Genomic DNA, 23,945 nt, shown 5'->3' with positions numbered 1-23,945 from the left:
CTTGGCGGGCTGAATCCAGCCTGTGAACCCTATATTGCCCACCCTTGTTCTAGAGAAAGGGAAGAGACAGGAATAGAATTTCCCTTTCTACAATGCAGATTTGGGGATGCACATTTATTGAACCTGTCCCAGACTTCCAAACAGTGTGTCCAGGTCAGCATTCTCTACAACTAGTACCCATTCCCAGCAGTAGGGGAACACATCAGAGTGCTCTACTTCTGTATCTACTGCTAACTAGTATGTTTATCCCCCATGAGGGTAGTCCTCTGAATTTTTGGAAGACACATTTTAGAATAAAAAAACTGCAGTGGAATTTCAAGCTCTCTGAAACAATATATTTATTATAGCTATATTCAGCAACCTCCTAAAGCTTTTATATATTATAGAGTAATTTAACTAGAGGTGTTTCTCAATTTTTGTTTTGTTGTGTTATGGACTGGGAGTTTTGGCCATCTAATTATTTTTTCATGCCAGAATGACTTGTGACAGTTAATTATGGTATGAAGTTTATTTTTAAACACATTTTACTGATTAAAAAGTAAAGAACCTATTAAAGGATCTCTGGCTTTTGCTGCCTTTCACTAGTCCAGTAGAACCTGTCTGTCTGAACTTCAAGCTATTGTGTAAGGCCCATCTGTGTTCTCAGGTTTTGCCTGAAATGGGTGATTATGAGGTACACACAGACCACATCCGGAGTGTGGGAAAGCTATATTTTCTCCAAGACCAGAGCTGGCAAAATACGTCCTGGGGGCCAGATCCAGACCACCAAGCCACTGGATCTGGCCCATGGACCACCCTGCTGGCGCCCTCAGGCATACAGCTGCCATGGTTTAAAGTGCAGTCTGAGCAGCTCTACTCTGCAGGGAGGGGGGAGACTTTGTGATATCTCCCGGCCCCCAGCCCAATCCTCAGATCCTATAGGCTGGAAACAACTGGCCAACAGGAATTGACCCCAGCCAATCTCTCAGCTCCTATTGGCCGGAAACAACCAGCCAATAGGAGCTCAGAGATTGGCTTGCAGGATGGGGGTAGCACAAGCCTTCACCTTCCAAGAGTTGAGAGCCACATGGAGGGAACAAACCTGCAGTTTAAAGTGATCTGGGGCTGCAGCAGACAGGGAGCCCAGCCTGCTTTAGGGGTGCTACTGGCTTAGGAAGGCGCCTCCCAGCCAAAGCCTGTCTCTGGCACCCTGCCCCTCCCACATCCCATCTCCCTCCCCTGGTTACCATCCAAATCTCTGCACATCCCTTCCCTAGGCCACAACTCCTTCCCAAGCCCTGTATCTCCTCCTACACCAGTGTTTCTTAAACTTTTAAGACCGAGGAACACCAAACAATTTTTTTATGGGGAACACTAAGGATTTTTTTCTTGGGGGGGGGAGGGGGAAGCCCCCAGGGAAAAATTGTTGAGCAAAAAAAAAAAAGAGAGACTTGCCCCTTTAAGCGTGGCCATTTTGAATTTTGTTTTCTCCGCAGCACACCTCCGACTGCCTCACGGCACACTGATGTGCCACGGAACACACTTTAAGAAACGCTGTCCTATGCACTCTGCCCCCCCCCCCCCCAGCCAGAATCCTCTCCTGTATCCAAACACTCTCCCAGACCCCTGCACTCCAATCCCCTTCACCAGGTTACCACCCCAACCCTCTGTGGTCTGCAACACTTTCCCCTTCTCCCAGGTCACAGTTGCCTCCCAGACTTTGCACCTCCTTCTAGAGCCCCTCCCCCAAGGCAGACTCTTCTTGTGCACCCATATTCCCTCCCTGACCCTACATCTCAATCCCCTGACACAGGTCACAACTCCCTCCTTCATCCAAACTCCCTTTCAGACCTCACCCAGTCTCCTGCACCCCAGTCCCTTACCCCGTTTGCCCTTCTGCACACAACCTCCATCCTAGATACCGTACCTCCTCCACAGAAAAATGTGACCCTTGACCATTTTCCACAATCTTGGAGTGTGCCCCCCCCAAAAAATTATTACCTACCCCTGCTCTAGACTGTCATCCTAATATCCTATTGCCCAATACTTCATGGAGTGGCGTCACAAATGATACTGTTTCTTGGGAACAGTGCATTGCTACCTTCCTTTATATCTTTACTACACGTATCTTGAAAGTTTACCTGTCTTTTATGGATTAATTGTAGATGGTCAAATACCATGTGAACTTTCTTTTGCTTAGTTTTACAGAGCTCACAAGTGATCAGTGATGCTATTTTGTTGCCCTTTTTTCAGGATATCAGCATTTGGCATGAAATATAAGAGGCTCAAAGAAGCTACTGGCCCTTGAAGCAGGAGGGTAATCTTTTGAGTCTGAAGAATGGTATGCTATGTTTTCAATCTCACCAGAGTTTTCTAGGAGGTTGAACTCTAGGAGTTTATAGAAGACAATTTCCCATTATTTCCAGAGTCCTGATTTGATGTTGTGTGGTAACACACTTGAAAACTTCAAGCTAATAAATTGGCAGTTGCTTTCTGAAGGATTTCTAATCACCAGAATGAATGAATGACTTGTCTTGAGAGTCCTAAAGGTACGGAAGGAGGTACAAATGTGAGAAAAAATGAGTACCAAGAAATATCTCTTCCTGGTAAATATTCCTAAAGAGTTCAGAGGGCTTAATAACTCCTCTTCCTTCCTGGTATTTAAGTTGCACACTAATGTGGACCCAAGAACAAATGGATACAAACTGGCCTGTCACTGCTCAATTCCCCAACCTGCCACCTTGAGTGCAGATAGTTTATTCTGCTAGGTGGCCCCCTATGTAAGAACCTGTCTCTGTAACTCCCAGAGAGAAACTTGTCTGGTCTCAGTTTCTCTGAGATCTTAAAAAAAAAAAAAAAAAAAAAATTCGCTGCCACCACCCACGTGAAATAAAAAATAAAATAAACTGTATGCAAGGTAAGAGATGACTTGGAAATGCCCTCCCTAAAGTATAGCTCTCCCTTGGGCCCCCACCTCCATTTTGCTTGGAGTTGGGAAAACAGAGAATCTGCAGAAAACAATAGAGCTCTGCTCCTCATGGGTAATTTAGGCAGGTAGGCTGAAGGACACAAAAATCAACCAATACCAGTTAATCAAAACAAAAAGGACAATACTTTTATTATCAAAACAAAACTACTGTAGCAAGCATAGTAAATGACTGGGTGTTAAAAGGCATGGAGTAAAGTCGACTTAGGGGAAATCCCTGGGTTGTAATGGTTAGTTACAAAAGAGAAAAGCAATTAACCATCTCAGACATGATTTCCAAACCCCCAAACAAGGAAAACAGTAAAACTTGATGGACAATCTAAATTTTTTCCTACTCATACATTTCAAGGAGTCCATTCCTGGGAGAGCCCAACTCCTTTGTTACCTGGTGAAAAAACTGCTCTAATCTCAAATAAAAGGAGAGAGAGAGAGAAAAACCCTCTGTTTGAAATTCCTGTCTGCATTAGGGATGTAAAAGTGTAAACGATTAACCGATAAGCAAAAGCTTATAGTTAATACTATAGACTACACACATTTTCACCCTCCCAACTTGCCAGTAATTTTTTTAGAAGGTTGGCCAGCAGACCGGCTCAGTCCTGGCTTGTGATGGGTCCAGGACCTATCCCCGCTCTGGGTCTGCATTTAAAGCATATAGGCAGGCAGGCAGGCCAGCTCAGTTCCGGCTTGTGCTGGGTCTGGAAGTTCAGACCACCCTCTAGACAGGGGATGCTGCCACCCCACACTGCTACCTCTTTATCAGAGGCAGCAGCACAGGGCAACAGGAAGCCTGTCCACAAGGGGAGCTGGTTTTTAAACCAGCTTCTCTTGCGGATCAGCTCCCACCTGGCACCCCGTGTTGCCGTCTCTGATATGGTGGCAGCAGTGCGGAGTGGCAGGGGTCTTCTTGGGAGTGAAGCCCGAGTGCACTGACTGCTGGCCCCGTCCCCAAGGATGATACAATAGTTGAATAACAAGAATTCAGGAGGTTACTTGACCATTCAATTAACTGATATTTAACATCCTTAATCTGCATTTCATTGGCTGAGTGCCTGAAGCCCCCTCCCTCAGGTGCATTTCCAGAGTTGCTTAACCCTTTCTTCACTCTTCAGGTAAGTAAGACTCTACTTAGCAGCTCCTATTCATGACATGGCTGTAACCAGTTTAGGCTTGAAATTTTACAAAAGTTTCTAACCCTCAGGAGTGAAGTTCTGGAACAGCCTTCCAAGGGGAGCAGAGGGCATAAAAAAACAACAACCCTGGCTTCAAGACTGAGCTTGATAAATGTATAGAGGGGATTGTATGCTGAGACTGGCAAAAAGTCATTGTAGGTAATCTGCAACTGCTAGCAGCAAATACTTCCAATGGCTAGTAATAGAATATTAGAGGAGAAGGATTCAGAGCAGAGGTGAAAGTGGGCTGGTATGGTGTGGCAGTAAAACTGAAGGATGTTAAAGAGCAATTATTTGGCTAATCGTGTAGTTGATACAATTTGTATAAACTACATAGTTAGTTAATAAGGGGGTCATCTGAAGAGCTGTAGCAAGGGTAGCTTCCAGTGCCAGCTTGCACCAGCCCTGGACCACTGTGGCTCTGCATTTTAAATATTGTAATAGCTGGGCGGCACTTACTACATTTAAAATGAAGAGGCGCAGTGGTCTCAGACCAGCATGAGCCAGGGCTGCTCAGTTTTGGCTTGCGCCAGATCCAGCTGCCCCGTCAGCAGCAGCCCAGGCTGGCTGCGGGCAGGGGCTGGCCTGGCAGTAGCACCTGTCCACAGCCAGCCCCGGCCGCCATAAACAGAGGCTGCTGCCAGAGCCATCTCCGTTCATGGTGGCTGGAGTTGGCTGCAGATGGGCTGCTGCTGCAACCACCTCCTCTATGCCTCTCCCCCTTCCTCTGAGAGAGGTGATACCGCAGAGATGGTGCTGGGCGAACCAGCTTTTAAGCCTGCCCCCCTCCGCCAGCATCAACTCCTGTTCCTCCCTCCCCGTGCTGCTTCTCATACAGAGGCAGCAGGGCAGGGAGCGAGTAGTTGAGTACTCCACTCGACTACCCGATAAGCTTATGCTTTTTGGGTAGTTGAGTAGTCGACTAGTCACTTAAATCCCTAGTAAAAATGGCCACTGACCAGCCTGCAGCTGATCAACTTTTTGCTCCCCCCATCACTGGTTTTGCCAATAGGGTATGGCAGTGCTACCATGCCAGTACTTCACTGCCCCTTTTCTCGGGGGGGGGGGGGGAAGACACAAGAGGAAGCTGAACCCCTGGTTCATTCAGCTACCTCGGGTCTTGCACTTTGGGGAGTCCTGCAGGACCAAGGATGGTTTGGGACCAGCAGGGAACCTGGTGCCAGCAGTAGAGGTCGGGCACACCTCCATACTCACCAGCAGCAGTGGAAAGTGGAGTTGCCCAGCCCACTCCACACCACTCTCCCAGCTCCCAGCCATGACACTCAGGAAAGGGGATAGGATCACCAACTGCACTCATCAGTGGTGGGATGGGATGGGGCCTGGGGCAGATGGGGGAGGTGTCCTGGGCCCTGCACACTCTTAGGGATGGCCCTTCTGGCAATTTAAAGGGCCCTGGGGCTCCTGACCACCATGGCTGCTGGCCTTGAAGGACAAGCGAAGGGGAAGGGTCTCCTCCAACCCTGTCCTTTCCAGTGGCCCAGTGTTGCACCCCTCTGTTAAGAACAGCAGGCAGGGCACGCTGATGTGTCCTGACATTTACTTTTATCCTTGGCTCAGAGTTACCAGGGAGAATACTTTCCAAGATGTCTGGTGATGGTTCTTGCCCCAGACTTCCTGTCTAACTGAAAGTCGCCTTTAAAGAACTGGGAAGAAATTTTCTTTTGGTCAGATTGGCAAAACTCTTAGCTGTTTCGTGCACTGGTCATTTGCAAATTTTAATTAGTTTAAATGGTGGATTCTCAGTAACTTCAAGTCTTCAAGGACTTCAATAACTCAGCCAGAGCTTAGGATCTATTATAGTAATGGGTGACTGAGGTTCTTTGGCCTGCAATGTTCAGGCCCCCTCCCCCATCTCCTCCGGTCAGCCCCTCTCCCGTCCTGGCTGGTTCCCCCCATCTGAGATCAAGTGTGTTCGGTATTTTTTTGTAAAACCATTTGGTAACCCTAGGTGGCCGTGGGGGCAGGCTGCTGGGAGCCCTGGTGGCCAACCGTGGCAGGGAGTATAGCGGCAGGGGGCCAGAAATTACCTCCCCTGGTCTGGTAAAATCCCTCATTGGGGAACGGTCTGGTTCCAAGGGTACCAGGCCACAGTGATTCAAACTGTATTTGGTGCCAAGTCTGAATAGGGTAGTTGTGATTTAGTGGTGTTGTGGAGGAAAATAACTTGCGCTGTCCTGTGCAATTTTGACAATCCTTTTAATTTTTGAATAATTTAGTTAGTGGGTATAGGTTAATACTTTGATTTCTAACAAACCGTAAAGCTTAGAATCATAGAGCTGGAAGAGACCTCAGGAGGTCATCAAGTCCAGCCCCCTGCTCTAGGCAGGACCAATCCCAACTAAATCAACCCAGCCAGGGCTTTGTCAAGCCAACACCTCTAGGGATGGAGATTCTACCACCTCCCTAGGTAACCCATTCCACTGTTTCACCACCCTCCTAGTGAAATAGTTTTTTCCTAATATCCAACCTAGACCTCTCCCACTGTAACTTCAGACCATTGCTCCTTGTTCTGCCATCCGTCACTACTGTGAACAGCCTTTCTCCATCCTCTTTGGAACTTCCCTTCAGGAAGTTGAAGGCTGCTATCAAATCCCCCCTCCCTCTTCTCTTCTGTAGACTAAACAAACCCAAATCCTTCAGTCTCTCCTGATAGGTCATGCGCTCCAGCCTCCTAATCATTTTGGTCACCCTCCGCTGGACCCTCTCCAATGCGCCCATATCCTTTCTATAGTGGGGGGCCCAGAATTGGACACACTATTCCAGATGTGGCCTCACCAGAGCCGAATAAAAGGGAATAATCGCTTCTCTGGATCTGCTGGCAGTGCTCCTCCTAATGCACCCTAATATGCCATTAGCCTTCTTGGCTACAAGGGCAAACTGTTGACTCATATTCAGCTTCTCATCCACTGTAATCCCCAGGTCCTTTTCTGCTGAACTGCTACTTAGCCATTCAGTCCCCAGCCTGTAACAGTGTTGGGATTCTTCCATCTCAAGTGCAGGACTCTGCATTTGTCCTTGTTGAACCTCATTAGATTTCTTTTGGCCCAATCCTCTAATCTGTCCAGGTCACTCTGGACCCTTTTCTCCGCCCTCCAGCGTACCTACCTCTCCCCCTAGCTTAGTGTCATCTGCAAACTTGCTGAGGGTGCAATCCATCCCTTCATCCAGGTCATTATTAAAGATGTTGAACAAAACCGATCCAAGAACTGATCCTTGGAGCACCAACCTGACATCGAACCGTTGATCACTACCCGTTGGGCCTGACAGTCTGGCCAGCTTTCTATCCATCTTACAGTCCATTTATCCAATCCATACTCCCTTAACTTGCTGGCAAGAATATCGTGGGAGACTGTATCAAAAGCTTTGCTAAAGTCAAGGTATATCACATCCACTGACTTTCCCATATCCACAGAGCCAGTTACCACATCAAAGAAGCTAACCAGATTGGTCAGGCATGACTTCTTGCCCTTTGTGAATCCATGTTGACTATTCCTGATCACTTTCCCCTCTTCCAAGTGCTTCAAAATGGATTCCTTGAGGATCCCCTCCATGATTTTTCCGGGGACTGAGGTAAGGCTGACTGGTCTGTGGTTCCCTGGATTGTCTTTCTTCCCTTTTTTAAAGATGGGCACTACATTTGCCTTTTTTTCAATCTTCCGGGATCTCTGCCGATCTCTGCCAGTTTTCAAAGATAACGGCCAAAGGCTCCACAATGACATTTGCCAACTCTCTCAGTACCCTCGGATGCATTAAATCTGGGCCCATGGATTTGTGTATGTTTAGCTTTTCTAAATAGTTCCTAACCTGTTCTTTCCCCACCAATGGCTGTCCAGCTACTTCCCATATTGCGTTGCCTAGTGCTTTTGTCTGGGAGCTGACCTTATTCTTGAAGACAGAGGCAAAGAAAGCATTGAGTACATCAGCTTTTCACACATCATCTTTTCACTAAGTTACCTCCCTCATCCACACCCTCTCTGATCACCCTCTTATTGCTAACATGCCTGTAGAAACCTTTCTTGTTACCCTTCACATCCCTTGCCAGCTGCATTTCCAATTACGCTTTCGCCTTCTTGATAATTCCCCTGCGTTCTCGAGTAATATATTTATACTCCTCCCTAGTCATCTGTCCAAGTTTCCACTTCTTGTAAGCTTCCTTTTTGTGTTTAAGCTCACCATAGATGTACCCGGTAAGCCAATCTGATTTCCTACCATATTTGCTTTTCTTGTTGCACATCAGGATGGTTTCCTGCTGTGCTTTTAACAAGGCTTCTTTAAAATACTGCCAGCTCTCCTGGACTTCTTTTCCTTTCATGTAAGCATCCCAGGGAATCCTGCCCATCAGTTCTCTGAGGGTATGTCTACACTACAAAGTTAATTCGAACAAACAGACGTTAGTTCGAATTAACTTTGATAGGCGCTACACAGGCAAACCGCCAGTTCGAACTTAATTCGAACTAGCGGAGCGCTTAATTCGAACTAGGTAAATCTCATTCTACGAGGAGTAACGCCTAGTTCGAATTAAGTAGTTCGAATTAAGGGCTGTGTAGCCACTTAATTCGAACTAGTGGGAGGCTAGCCCTCTCCAGCTTTCCCTGGTGGCCACTCTGGGCACCACCAGGGAAACTCGTCTGCTCCCCTCCCGGTCCCGGAGCCCTTAATGGGGCACGGTCTGGCTACAGTGCCCGTGCTAGGTGCAAGCCTGCCAGCACCCAGCCAGCAGACCCTGCACCTGGCCACCCGCTGCCACGCAGCCCTCCGCCTCTTCCTGGGACCAGGCTGGCGGCTCCCGGGAGCCTGCCCAGGTCCGCAAGAGGCGGGCGCCCACCTGGTCTAGTGCGGAGATGGTGGACCTCATCTATGACCTCCGCACTAGGCACAGGAAAGTGGCTGTCTAGGGCAGGATAGCTGCCAGCCTGGCCACCCAGGGGCAGGTTTGCATGAAAATCAGGGTGGTCCAGTGAGACCCCCGACCCTGAGCCTAGAATGGCCGTACTGGGTCAGACCAAAGGTCCATCTAGCCCAGTAGCCTGTCTGCCGACAGCGGCCAACACTAGGGACCCTGGAGGGGATGGACCGAAGACAATGACCAAGCCATTTGTCTTGTGCCATCCATCTCCAGCCTTCCACAAACAGAGGCTAGGGACACCATTTCTACCCCCTGGCTAATACCACTCCATGGACCCAACCTCCATGAATTGATCTCACTTCTCTTTAAACTCTGTTCTAGTTCTAGCCTTCACAGCCTCCTGCAGCAAGGAGTTCCACAGGTTGACTATTTGCTTTGTGAAGAAGAACTTTCTGTTATTAGTTTGAAGCTTGCTACCTGTTCATTTCATTTGGTGTCCTTTAGTCCTTCTATTATGGGAACTAATGAAGAACTTTTCTTTATGCACCCTCTCCACACCATCCATGCTTTTACAGACCTCTATCATATCCCCCCTCTGTCTCCTCTTTTCTAAGCTGAAAAGTCCCAGTTTCTTTAGCCTCTCTTCATATGGGACCTGTTCATTTTAGTTGCCCTCTCCTCTCCCACCCTCTCTCTTCCCCTCTCCCACCTCCTTTTCCTAGTCTCCCTGAGTTTTGTTCAATAAAGAGTTTCTATTTTTGAACACACGTGTCCTTTATTTTGTATATCAGGAAGGGGGTGCTAGGGAGGGGTAAGTGGAAGGAGGTGAGGGAGGAATGGGGTACAAGCCCCCAATGGGGAGGACTGGGGTGGCTCTGCGGGCCCCTCGGGGTGGAAGCTCTCCTGCAGCCCCCCAATTGACCCCTCCGGATGGCAGCCTGCAGCAAGTGCAGCCGGGCTGATGGCCGAGTGCTGTGATGTGCCAAGTGTGGGCACTCAGGGCACTCCAAGCCAGGACTGCTTTGCAAGCGGGAACCCCTGAGAACTGTCTGTCCGGGGTGGGGGTCGGGTCCCTTTAAGCACAGCCCTCGGCTAGCCTGAGACAGCAGCTCCACGCTCTAAGTCCTAACCTGATGCCCTGCCGGCACTGCTTCTGGCCATCCTTAACCTCAGTTCAGGGTCCACTCAATGTGGACATGCTAGTTCGAATTAGCAAAATGCTAATTCGAACTAGTTTTTAGGTCTAGATGCACTAGTTCGAATTAGCTTAGTTCGAATTAACTAATTAGAATTAAGTTAGTTCGAATTAGTGCTGTAGTGTAGACATATCCTGAGAGAGTTGAAGTCTGCTCTTCTGAAGTCCAGGGTATGTATTTTGCTACTCTCCTTTCTTCCTTTGGTCAGGATCCTGAAATCTACCATATCATGATCACTGCTTCCCAGGTTGTCACCCACCTCTACTTCCCCTACTAGTTCCTCCCTGTTTGTGAGCAGTAGGTCAAGCTGCGCATGGCCCCTGCTCGGTTCCTTCAGCACTTGTACCAAGAAGTTATCACCAACATTCTCCAAAAACTTCCTGGATTGTCTGTGTACTGCTGTATTGGTCTCCCAACAAATGTCAGGGTCATTAAAGTCGCCCCGAGAACCAGGGCCTGCGATCTGGAAGCTTCTCTCAGTTGTCCAAAGAAAGCTGTTACCTCATCCACCTGATCAGGCGGTCAAAGCAGATACCAACCACAACATCACCCCTGTTGCTTCCACCTCTAAATTTAACCCATACACGCTCAACAGTCTTTTCTCCCTCCAAGTACTGGTGCTCCAAGCAATCATACTGCTCTCTTGCATACAATGCAACTCCTCCTCCTTTTCTCCCCCGCCTGTTCTTCCTGAACAATTTATACCCTTCCATGACAGTGCTCCAGTCATGTGAGTTATCCCACCAAGTCTCCATTATTCCAATCAAATCATATTTCTTTAACTGGGCCAGGTCTTCTAATTCTTCCTGTTTGTTTCCCAGTCTTCTTGCATTGGTGTACAAACACCTTAGATAACCAGTTGATTGCCCTGCCTTCTCCATCCGAATCAGGGGTCCTCTTTTGTTGCTTGTTCTTCCTTGTGATTCTTCCCAGTGTCCGACTGCCTCACTTACCTCAGTGTTTGGTCACCATCCCCCAATGAACCTAGTTTAAAGCCCGCCTCGCTAGGTTTGCAAGCCTGCCTGTAAAGATGCTTTTTCCTCTCTTGGTTAGGTGGATCTCATCTCTTCCTAACAGTCCTTGTGCCCGGAACAGAGTCCCATGGTCGAAGAAACCAAAGCCCTCTCTCCGACACCACCTGCGCAACCACACATTTACTTCCTCAATTTGACAAACTTTACCCGGGCCTTTTCCTTCAACTGGAAGGATGGACGAGAACACCACTTGCATTTCAAATTCCTTGGTCCTTCTTCCCAGCGCTACATAATTTGCTGTGACCTGCTCAAGGTCATTCTTGGCCGTATTGTTAGTTCCTACACGGAGAAGCAGAAAGGGGTAGCAATCCGAAGGTTTAATCACTTTCGGAAGACTCTCGGTCACATCCTGAATGCAAGCGAGCTCCCTGTAAGCAGCACACTTCTCGAAATTGCAGGTCTGGATGCAGATGGATGACTCAGTCCCTCTTAGGAGGGAGTCCCTGACCACCACCACCCATCTTCTTTTGGGGGTGGTGGTCGTGGAACCTCCATCTCAGGACTACTCATCCCATGCCTTCCAGTAGATAGTGTTCCCTTCTGATTTCTTTCCTGAGAGGTCCCCGCCAAAGCATTCGCCACTGCAGTGCCTGTGGAGAAAGCCTGAAAGCGGATACTTACCTCTACAGGAATGGGAGATGCCTGGGTTGGCCGCCTTCTCCTTCTAGAGGTTACATGCTTCCAGTTTTCTTCCTTGTCCTGTACTGCTCTGACTGGCTCTTCAGCCTGCTGTGGCTGCAGAATTAAACGCTGCCTTCTATTGAGGAAGTCTTCATCCTCTCTGATAGAACATAGGGTCGATACTTGGGCTTCCAGTCCTCTAATTTTTTCTTCCAAAACGGTGACCAGCTTGCAAAATGGTGACCACAGATGGATTTCCATATGCCACATATCACATTGTTTCAACAGTCCATTTGTTGGTTCACTAATAAGCGTTTTGTAGTAGTTACCTCAAAACTTGTCTGGCTTGTGATTTCTGACTGTTGTTCAGTTCCTTTCAAAATCAATTTGTTCATTTCAGGTCCATGATATCAAGGCTTTAATGTTGTAATTCTGTGGCAGTGATTCTCTTTCGCCAATGACTCCACTCCCTCACAGCTCTCTATTGCTTTTAAAGTGGAGGTCTAAAAATTTGGAGAATTTACATTTTGGATTTTTAACTGTCTCCAACAATAAATGTAATATTGATGAGGCATTATTGATAAATGGTTGATGTTTACAGAAAAGCTTTTTGGAAGATAATGAAAATCTGTTTAATTATCACCATTTTCTTTTTCCCTTTTGCATTCAAACTGTTTTATTCCAGGGCTGTTTAAAATATTAGACTGCTGGCATAGTGTGTTCAGTAGATTAAAGTAGTTTGAAGAAAGTGATATTTCAAGGATTATATGAACATTGCAGATGTTATGTAAATGTGTATGAGGCAAAATACAGAAGAAATTTTGGAAGATTTTTGTAGTAACTCCTCTCTTCCTCCTCATGTGACACTATGCGATTTCATACTAGGGATGTGAGTAGTCAACTACTGTACATACATTTCTCTCCCCTTCCCGCCCCCCTCCCCCCCCCCCCCCCCCCCCGCTGCTGCTTCTGTATCAGAGCTGGCCCAAGCTATAGGCTGACCAGGCGGCTGACCAGGCTACTGCCCGGGGCACCCCATTGTAGAGGCTGCTGGGCAGGGGCGGCACCGCACGAATGGCTCGGGCCGGCCCTGCTCTCTATTAGAGGCAGCAAGGGGAGGGGGAAGCAGGAGCCGGTGCTTGGGAGAGCCAGTTCCCCCAGCACTGTCTCTGTGGTGCAACCTTCCTCCATCCCCGTGCTGCTTCCTCTATCAAAGGCAGCAGTGCAGGAAGGTGGGGGACAGGGGGGAGGGAGCTGCCGTGAAGCAGCCTCTGCCTGTGGCAGGCCCAGGCTCACTGCAGGCAGAGGCTTGCCATGAGCAGAGCCTGCTCTGTATCCCATGGAGCAGCCCCTGTCCACAGCAGCCTCCGTCTGCTGAGACCCCACCACAGATGGGGCTGCTGCTGTGAAGCAGCCCCTGTCTGCCATGGTCTGGGCTGGGAGATAGGGCGTGCTGAGCCCAGTGTGAGCTGGGACTGAACAAGCCCTGCCCAGTCCCAGTTTGGGCCTCAGCCGGGATCTACCCCCATTGTGACTCTTCAGTTTGAATAGTAGGAGTTGGGCGGTGACTCAGCAATCTTAGGCTTTTGGCCTGAAGTGGTGGAGGGGGGAGGCTGCCACCAGCGGTTAGGTAGCAGGAGGGATGCAGGCCCGCCCACTCCACTGCATCCCAGCTTAGAGCCCTATCAGCAGCAGAGCAGTCTGCTGCTGGGTCAGTGGGGATCCTGACCACAACACTCTGACCCTGGCTCTGGCTCACTCAAACTGTGTTCGGCTATTCCTGGGCTACTGCGGTTCTCCCCCTCCGTGCATGCCTGATCTGCTGGCAGGTATACTGGGGTGTTGGAGGTTCGACTGGTCCCAGCCAGTCATCAGGCTCCTGCAGTCACAGCCAGTCGTCAGCCTTCTGCAGGTATGGTGGTTTTGGCTAGTTGTCAGGCTTCCGCAGGCACAGGTGGTTCAGGCCAGTCCTGGCCTCCCAGCTCAGGAGCACAGAGCAGGCTAGGAAAATAAGTGACTAGTCCCTTGACTAATTGCTTCCCCACCATTGCTGCCTTTATCAGAGGCAGCAAGATGGGGGAGGGGGCACGAGCCAGTGCTGGGGGGAGCTGGCTTAAAACCTGGTGTCCCCCCCTCCCAGCACCATCTCTGCAGGAGGCAGGGGCGTAGAGGGGACTGGGCATGAGCTGGGAATTATCTGATTCCCGACTCACACCTAGTCCTAGACGCTGCACCTCTGCTTTTTAAGTGTAGTAAGAGCCTGATGGCTCTTAATAAATTTAAAAATCAGAAGCGTAGCTGGGGGGATCCAGCCAACAGGCTCTTACTACATTTAAAAGGCTAAAGCACAGCAGGAGGGACCCAGCATGAGCTGGGACAGCGGATTTCCGACTCATGCCGGGTCACCCCCACTGCGCACCAGCCTTTTAAATGTATTAAGAGTCAGTTAGCTGAGTCCCTCCTGCTGAGCTTTAGCCTTCTACATTTGTTAAGAGCCAACAGGCTCTTCATATATTTAAAAGGCAGAGCCACAGCGGGGTTTGCTTCCAAGCTAACCTCGCTGTGGCTCCCCTGCTTATTGACTTATCGATGGAAAATCCATCAACTAGTTGATTAAACTAAATGTAACATCCTTAGGGCTGGCATCTGGTTCCTCTACTGACTGAGACCAGACTGAGCTCCAGTGCTGGCCTTTTATAGTCCTGGCCACGCCTCTTGACTTCTGGTTAGATGAAAGAGCAGGGTCAGGCTCTGCCCAAGAGGCTCATTGAGGGGCTCTTCCTCTTCTGGTGAGCAGCCACTCTGCCCCACTACAATGCCTTTATGGAAAAACACTTGACTTTTTTCCTTTTCTTCCATGAAATCAAAAGGCTTCTGAAAGAGAAGCCTGCTTGGTCCCTTTTCTGGAAAACTTGCTGTCTGCCATGCTTTTTAAAACTAGCTAGCCTTCAAGATGTTCTCTAATGACCATGATTAACCTCCTCTAAATTAATTTTCCCTTTCTAATAAGATGAAAATATGTTATCTATCCTCATTTTGAACTTTACACCGAAGTTGGGTTTTTTGGCATTTAAGAAGCTCAGTTGTCTTGAACCTTCTCCACTTGTCACAGCCTCTACTTGGAATATTTAGAGTATTGCATACTCTAAGAAATCATGAGATTACCTTTTTGAAAATCATGGAGAGATTGGGTCAGACATCTGCTTAGACAATTATGGAAAAACGTCCTACCGTGCCGCATCATTTGTTAATATATAGAATGTGTTTGTGTTTGAGAGGTCTGTGTGTTTTCTCATTTGGATCTGACGTTCTGTGTTTCATATTCTGAGTAAATGCTAAAGAATTATGTTTTAGAAGCTTAAAAGTCTAAGTGGTTGCAAAAGTGCAATTTAATCTATGCCTCATTTAATATAGATGATAAAAGTTTAGTAGTCCATATGGGGTGGCTACAGATGCTTAGTTTCATATTTCTTTTGTATTAAGAAATATTTTTAAATTTCATTAAAACCAAATAATAGTACTTGGCACATGCAGGACTTGGCTTTGCATAACAGCATAATATAAGAATAGCTATGCTGGGTCAGAACAATGGTTCATCTAGTCCAGTAACCAATCTTTTGGTGGTTGACCTGTGCTAAGTGCTTTTAAGGGCATGGACAGAGAAACTGAGGATCATCTCCTGTCTTTCAATCCCAGTTTTTGGCATCTTATGTACATCCTTACAACACTTCTGCGAAGTAGGGATATTAAGTAACGGTTAATTAGCTAATTGAGTAGTCGATGGAATTTACATCGACTACTTGATTAGTCGATAATGGGGAGCGCTTTCTACCACTACTGCAGCTCTGCATTTTAAATACAGTAAGAGCTGCCGGGCTCTGAATATATTTAAAGTGCAGAGCCAAAGTGAGGTTAACTCCCGGGACTGCTACAGCTTTTCCTCCCCCGTGCAGAGACAGTCCTGGGGGGAACCAGCTTTTAAGGCAGCTCCTCCCCTCCCCCCCCCAACACTGGCTCCTGCTTCCCGGCCCCTTTTGCTCCTTCTAATACAGATGCGGGGAAGGGGAAGCAAGTAGTCACTTGGCTACCTGATTAGCTTATGCTCAATTAGTTGCTTATATCCCTACTGTAAAATACATACTACCTCATTTTACAGATAGAGAAATGGGAACAGAGATTGTGTTGCTTATGGCAAATCAGTGAGTCAGAGTCATGCCTGAAAGTTAGGCTTTTCCAGTCCTGTTCTCTGTAGGGATGTAAATGAGTATTCACTATTCAATTAACCAATAAACCTAAGCTTAATGGTTAATCTTGTGGGCTATTCGCATTTCCCCGCCCCTTTGCTGCCTCTGTGTCAGAGACAGCAAGGGTGGGATGAGGGGGAGCCAGTGCTGAGGGGAGCTGGCTTAAAAGCTGGTTCTCCCCCCTCAGCATCAGCTTTGTGATGTCACCTGCCCCCCGCCCCCAGACAGGGGCTGCTGCCGGACCAGCCTGTGTCCGTGGCCAGCCTAGGCAGCTGCGAGCAGAGGCTGCTTTGCGGCAGCCTCCTCTCCAGCAGCCTCTGTCTCCCTGAGCTGGGACTCCTGCCACCCTGCACTTCTGGCTCTGTATCGGAGGCAGCAGCATGAGGGGGCAAGCAGCCGGTCTGTGCAGGAGCTGGTTTTTAAACTGGCTTCCCTTGCAGACCGGCTACTGCCTGGCACCTCATGCGTAAGGTGACAGGGGGCTCCCCAGCAGTGGGGCTGGGAGCGCACTGGCTGCTGGTCCTGCCCCCGGGACTATCCTATAGTTCTGTAACTGACAATAGTTTGTGCGGTTACATGACTGTTCAATTATCTAACATCCTTAGTTCTCTGTTTACTCGATCACACTACTTCAATATATGATTTGAAACTCTGACTTGATTTAATATTTTCAATTAGGGAAGTGGTTGCTCCTTTGTTTATGACTTTTTTTAACATAGGAATCATGGCAACACAAGCTGCTTATTAATTTATCACCCATTTAATATTCCTCCTGTCTGTGATAAGCTCATGCTCAGAACACAGATGTAGTAAGATGCCTCCATATGGTACTGTCTAATGAATCAATTAACTGACATGGGGAAAATCCTTGTGGTTAATCCTTTCTCTTAGTGGTGAGCCATCCTACAAGTTGTGCAACAGTCTTTTACTGATACTTGATCATGGTGTATATTCTACTTAGATGAGAAAAGCAATATTTAAAGATAAACATATTAAACATATTTCGTAATTAGTACAAGTATAGCTTTATTTTTTTTACAGAATGGACTTCAATAAATTCAGTGATCATGTTGCTTCCTGTAGCTGCTGCCTGAGGCTATTTGAGGCTCATGCTTAAAGGGACTTCACTGTACAGTCATGTTTCAGGCTCTTCACCTTTGCCTATCTTGTCAAAGATCAGCAAACTCATCTCACTGAGCACTCTGGGTACCCTGGTGGATGCCACAGCACTCCAGCCATGGAGCCAGACCTGTCGCAAAGCACTCTCCAAATGCTTAGACCTCGTGGCACATCTCCTGGAAGAGTTATTGCAGGCTGCCCACATGGCACTGCAGGACCAGGACACACAGCTCACTGTGGGGCACCTCCTCACATCTCTCCACGTATCCCTGTGCACTGCTGCTTTTGGTGATGGGGCACCAGTTCCGACTGGTGGGACTAGATTGTCATGGGGCGGTGGGATGACCAGCAGTGGCTCCAGAACGTCCGCATGTGGAGGGACAGCCACATGTGACCCTCCATTCCCTTCCAGAAGCAGGTCGCCATTGCTATTTGGAAGTTCGCCACGCCAGACACTATTGCTCCATCGGGAGCCAGTTTGGCATGGGGAGATTTGACCATCGGGGCTGTGCTCATGCAGGTATGACTCTTATGGTTGTCCTAGAAGGGTGGTGAATTGCAGGCATGGGGTTCCTACCGAATGTGTGTGTGTGTGGACTTTCCCTCTCTGGAGATTTTGCAGTCCTACCTTCACAAAGCCCTGCCAGGGATGGGGAACTTGGGGGTTGCTCCTGCTGTGGGAAGGGCCTTGGGCTCAGGGACCTGCCTCTGTGCCATGCACATGCTGGGTCCAGCAATGGTGGCTTCCCACAGGGGAAGGACTTCTACCCTTGCCCTCTGGAGGAGATGGGGGAAGAGTGTTAGGGGAAGTGTGTGTGTGCGGCAGACACTGTTTGCTGGAGAGGGTGCTACTAAGATCCCCTCCTCTTCCTCCTCTCTCCCGGATGGTTCACATGGCAGGGGCTTTCAATGTCCTCCACCTCGCTGTGCTTGACTGGGAGCGGATGCTGTCCCAAGAGTGCGGGGATTACCATGTGCAGCACGACTGTGTGTCCTTGACCCCAGCCTCCTTAGTGTGGCTTGTGGTGGGAAGGTGTCAGTTGGGAGTAAGGCAGGCCTTTCCAGAAACCCTGTGAGCAGGAGCTCCTGTTTCCTTTGACAGGTTCCTGGGGCTGTGTGCTGTGGACTGGTGCTCCGTATGCACCCATGTGCATGAGCTGCTATGCAATCTCCAGGCCAAGAAAGCCTGCTGAGGCGCACGCAGCCCCTTCCATCTGCCACCTTCCTGCGTGTGTCATGGGAAAGTAATGGAACTCATCTAATGGGCCTTCCCCAGCTTCATGCGAGCCTTGGGTGACTTCCTGGGACAAGGGTACTGGCTCTAGAAAGAAGCTGACCCCCTGGCTTGTGGGCATCATTTCCTGGCTGGCCTCGTCGTCTTCCTCGCCCATAAGTCTACTCTCTGGGAGGCTGGCAATGGGCATCTATAGCCCAGAGCTCATAACAATGGGAGCAGAGGGAAGGTCCAACTCCCCCACCCAGAATGTGGTAGAGCTGTTCAAAATTAGGGTATGAGTGGGGTGCGCCTCTGGAGTGGGAGCTCTGCTCCTTGGCCTTGGTGTAGTCCTGCTTCAGTTCTCTTACTTTGATGCACACCTGTTCCTGTGTGCGCATGTGGCCCCTCTGGCCCAGACTGTCGGCTATCCAGCCATAGTTATCAGCATTCCTGCGCCTATTCCAGAGATCCTGGAGGTTTGCCTCCTCTCCGCAGACTTTAATGAGATACAGTATCACTGCACCAGGCCAGGATGGTGCCCTCTCTCTTCCCCCTATGAATAGGGACTTGGGAACTGGCCTCTAACTCACTAGCAGCCCTAGGGTGCTCAGTGGGAGCAGTGGGGTCAGCCATTGCTGCGCACAATGATGGTGTTGTGTGGCACAGGGCTGTCAGGGGCTTTCTTGTGCCACAAGCCTGTTCCCCTGTGGCTACAGCTTTAAAGCCTGTAGGGGAAAGGGAACTATAGAGTTCTGATAGGTATGGACAGAGTGGCCACCAAGGCAGCTGCGAGAAGCCCTGGAGGCCAATTATTTTGAAATAACCACAGCTGCACCAGCTATACATACCCTATTTTAAAATTGGTGGTGTTCCTTGTTTATTATTCCGGAATAAGAAGCTCATTATTTAGAAATGAAATAATGGTTTTGCTGTGTAGATACCTTATTTTGAAATAACCTGAGTTATTTAAAAATAACACTGCTGTATAAATGTGCCCTTGGAGACTAACAAAATATATAGTATCAAGAGCTTTCATGGGTAAAGCCCACTTCATCAGATGATGAGCTGAAATGGAAATAACATAACCAAGATATTTATAACAGAGGGTAAAAAAAGTGCCTGTCAATTATAGAAGTAGTGCTAGAATGGGACACTTCCAGCTCACTTAATTAGCCTCATTAGCACCAATCCTACAATTGACAGGTACTTTTTTCCCCCTCCTGTTATAAATATCTTAGTTCTGTTACTTCAACTCCAATTCATCATCTGGAGTGGGTTTTACCCATGAAAGCTCATGATTCTATATGTATTTTTGTTAATCTTTAAGGTGCCACTGATATTGTTTTTTAGATATTTAGATTATTTTGACAATTTTTCAAAACTGCCACGATTATGATTTTTTTGACAAAGTATATTAAATTTTGCAAAATTTTAAAATATTGTGTACAGGATTTTCAGGTTTTTTTGGCACGGAATTTTTAATTTTTTAGTGAATTCCCTCAGGAGTTACCATTTGCATTATAGAATCAGAGCTAAATGGAAAGGAGATTAATGTTATGGGAAGCATGTTTATTAAGAAAAGTATATGCATCCTTCCAAGTGTTATGACAGATACATATTGTGAGCACAGGATCCCTAGGGAATAGTGGGCATCTTCAGTTCCTGAAAGGGGTCAAAATAGTAGGACGTGATCTCTTCTCATCTATTATCTTTAGACATTTTACGCCATTGCTTGTAAATGTGAGGTGTAGAAACTTTTCAACATTTTTTAAGTGAGAGAGAGATTTAGGCAGTTTGCCAGTGGTGTTACATATATATTAGTCCAGTGTCTGTGAGTCTGTAACGCTGATGTACAAGCCCCGCCCCCTGGCCGTGTACGTCAGCGCCCTGCCCCCCTTCCCCTCCCTCCGTGGCGACTCGGCCGAGCGCTGCACCGCTCAGCTGGGCCACTTGCCACCGCTTGCTCCCCCGCCGCGGCCCAGCTAAGCGGCACAGAACTCAGCCGAGCCACCATGGAGGGAGAGGAAGGGGAGCGGGGCGCTGACGTACACGGCCAGGGGGCTGGACCGTGTACGTCACCGCCATCCCCCCTTCTCCTCCCACCGTAGCACTCAGCTGAGTGCTGCACGCTCAGCTGAGCCACTGTGTGAGAGCGTTTGGGCTCCCTCGCGGCAGCCCGGCTGAGCGTGCAGCACTGAGCTGAGCGCCATGGCGGGAGGGGAAGGGGGGCGGGGTGGTGACGTACACGGCCCCACCTTCTGGCCATGTACGTCAGCGCCCCACCCCCCTTCTCCTCCCCTGTGGCGGCCTGCTTCATATGGGGGGGGGGGGACCGGCTAGGAATGGAACGGTGCTGGCTGGGAAAGGGGGGGGCCTGGAAACAGCCAATGGGGAGGGGCAACTGGACTGGCAAGAGGAGATGGGGGGGCCAATGGGAAGCAGGGCTGGTCATGGGGGGGGGGGGTCGGGCGGAACGGGACTGGCTGCGGGATATCGGGAAAAATCAGAAAATACCAAACATTGCACATGGTATTTTCTGATTTTTTTTTTTTTTTTTTTACCAGACAGAACGCACAAATACCGGACTGTCTGGTACAATGCTGGACACCTGGCAACCCTACCCACTACTCCTCCCCCGCCTGAGTGCACAGCACTCAGCCGAGCTGCCATGGAGGGATGGGAAGAGGGCAGGGCGGTGATGTACACAGCCAAGGGGCGGGGCCGTATACATCACCTCCCCCCCTTTCCCTCCCGCTGGGGTGCTCAGCTGAGTGCTGCGCCCCTCCGCCGGGCTGCCACGGGGGAGCCAGCAGCGCAAGGGGCCACTTGGACTCTCCCCCAGCAGGAGGGGAAGTGGGGGGTGGGGCAGTGATGTTCACAACCCTGCCTCCTGGCCGTGTATGTCACCACCCTGCCCCCCCCCCCCCCTTGCGGCGGTCCGGCTGAGCAGGCAGCACTCAGCCAAGTGCCACGGCGGAAGGGGAAGGGGAAGGGGAGTGGTGGAGGGGAGGGAGAGGCAGGAGGAGAAGAGAAAGGGAGAGTGAGAGGCAGGATGGGGAGAGAGGCAGGAGGTAGAGGAGAGCTGAGACAGAGAGGGGGAGGCAGTAGGAGCAGAGAGAGAGAGAGAGAGAGAGAGACGGTGCGAGAGACCAGAGGCTCAGGAGAGAAGACCAAGGTGGAGAAGAGACCTGAAAATCCCGTCTTATGACGGGCTAATTGGCTAGTAGCAAAAGAGTTTGCCAGTGTTACAGCAAAAGAGAAAACTAAATCACTCATTGCATAGTTCACTACTGTGGCTTCACTGTAATCTGTACATTTTCGTATAGCTAACAAAAGAGAATTATCTGACTTCTCCTAGATCTTTTGAATTGGCTGTCAGAAGCTTTAAAGTCACAGATGGTTAAGTTAATGTTCCACATTTTTATTAGCTCAGACTCTCAAGCAGTGCTCTTTTTGGGTTTGTTCTTACAGAACAATCATTTTAAATTAGTTTGGTGATAAATCCTGGTCAAACCCAACCCTCTACTAGCATGTAAAACTACTTAGGCATTGGAAACACTAATCTTTCCATAAGGAGCAGAATGCTGAGAATATGGATTTTACGTTCTTGTGGTATATAGAGTTGTATTCTGGTGGGGCTCAGTCCATCTTTATATGGAGGACATGAGTTAATATTTTTCTCCAAATTGGTGGGTACACTATTTCATTTTGATATTTGTAGAATATGACGTTGTCATTAATCAGATAAAGCATAGGTTATAAGTAAAGTACATCACATCTAGTCCCTGTTAAAATCTTTTTTAATTGTGTTTTCTGTCACTGTTTTTTCTAGGTTAGCACAGTTCTAGCATTTGCTAATTCCCACATGTGTGATTACTTATATAGTCCCTCACACAAGTGGTTTTGGATCATTTGACCTGTCATGTTGCACCAAGGTGAAGAACTGGAATATTAACACTATAACAAAACTATAGAAACTATTAGTTAAAATTCCTTATTATTTGCTTTCAAAGGTTAATGCCAGAGGTTTTTAATTTAGTTTTATCAAAACATTTTTTATTTATTTCTAAACTCTAAGCATTAACAAGTTAATATGTATTGCAAACACTGTAACCTTATTTTTGAAGATTCTGATTTCTATACATTCTAGGAACATGTAGGGTATGTCTACACTACCCCACTAGTTCGAACTAGCGGTGATAATGTAGTCATCCGCAGTTGCAAATGAAGCCCGGGATTTGAATTTCCCGGGCTTCATTTGCATGAAGCCGGCCTTCGCCATTTTTAAATGCCAGCTAGTTCGAACCCCGTGCCGCGCGGCTACACGCGGCATGGAGTAGCTAGTTCGGATTGGGCTTCTAATCCGAACTAGCTGTACTCCTCGTGGAAGCCTAATCCGAACTAGCTACTCCGTGCCGCGTGTAGCCGCGCGGCACAGGGTTCGAACTAGCCGGCATTTAAAAATGGTGCCGGCCGGCTTCATGCAAATGAAGCCCGGGAAATTCAAATCCCGGGCTTCATTTGCAACTGCGGATGACTACATTACCCCCGCTAGTTCGAACTAGCGGGGTAGTGTAGGACATACCCCCCGAGTTTATTTTTTGCCAACACAGATGTACTAAAATCTGAGGATTTTTGGCTTCAGTGTAAAGATAACCTTTTTTGGTTTCAGTGTAAAGAGAACTTCCTGCGTGTTAGAAAAGTGAACAGCGCTGAGATGAATTTTTTACTACTTGTCTTTACAGTAGCACTTAGAGGGCTCTGTCAGTATATGGAGCCTATTGTGCCAATTGCAACTCAGATATAGAATAAAAATCTCTTTAAACTGTAAAAACATGGAACCTGAGAACAGGGTATGGGGGTCTCATTCTGTGCTTAATGCAAGCCCCTTTTTGTTAGTTGTCGGTAGATTGAATTTAAAATGGAGTGTCTGTGTTAACTTTGAATATTGCAGGTATTGACAGTTTGTGACAACTTCATTTATTTAATATAGTTTTTAAATGCATTTTCTCAGACATTGTGTACTTTTAAGATGCCAGATTACTATAGAAACAGTTAGTTAAAATTCCTTATGAGTGTTCTATTAGACTTTTATATGAAAATTTACCTCTTATTTCAAGGCCCTCTGTTAGAGTATGTGTCAGTTTTTGTATGGTCAAAAAGGATTGGGCTGCAGAATTGGATTATATTTTTCTGGAGAGGAATTGGCATAGACATTGGATGCTATATTCTCAGTCTAATTTATTGACAGATATGGAGAGTCTTACGGGTATTATGACAGAAACAAGTGCAGCATATCTGATTTTATTATAATTACAAAGGCAGCATCACTTTCAGAAACTCAGAAAACAGTTGTTAAATTGGCTGTTGCTTTTCTAAGACTGATTTAGTTTGCGACTGTCTCCCACACCCAAATATACTACATTTCTTATTAAGGCTGTATGCCTGTCCTCTCAGAATCATCACCATCAAACAGACTTGGTTATTAAGAAAACAAAAGAAAACCTTGAATTT

The 23,945-nt window shown here is 48.0% G+C and overlaps 1 protein-coding gene across 8 annotated transcripts in view; it reads left to right on the top strand.

The window, feature by feature from the left end:
• Window positions 1–23,945, top strand: part of PRKCZ (protein kinase C zeta) — a 219,227-nt gene that overhangs the window by 80,811 nt on the left and 114,471 nt on the right. The window contains exon 1 of one of the 8 annotated variants that reach the window (XM_089773126.1): window positions 2,302–2,320. The exons of the other annotated variants lie outside the window; for them this stretch is intronic. The gene's annotated coding sequence lies outside the window, so the exon portion shown is untranslated. Of the gene's footprint in view, window positions 1–2,301; window positions 2,321–23,945 lie in introns of those variants that run through there. 8 annotated transcript variants of the gene reach the window in all.

Source organism: Pelodiscus sinensis, chromosome 24, assembly GCF_052426305.1.
Source record: "Pelodiscus sinensis isolate ZL-2025 chromosome 24, ASM5242630v1, whole genome shotgun sequence".
Taxonomy (NCBI): domain Eukaryota; kingdom Metazoa; phylum Chordata; order Testudines; family Trionychidae; genus Pelodiscus; species Pelodiscus sinensis.
This window is presented reverse-complemented; position numbering and strand designations above follow the sequence as displayed.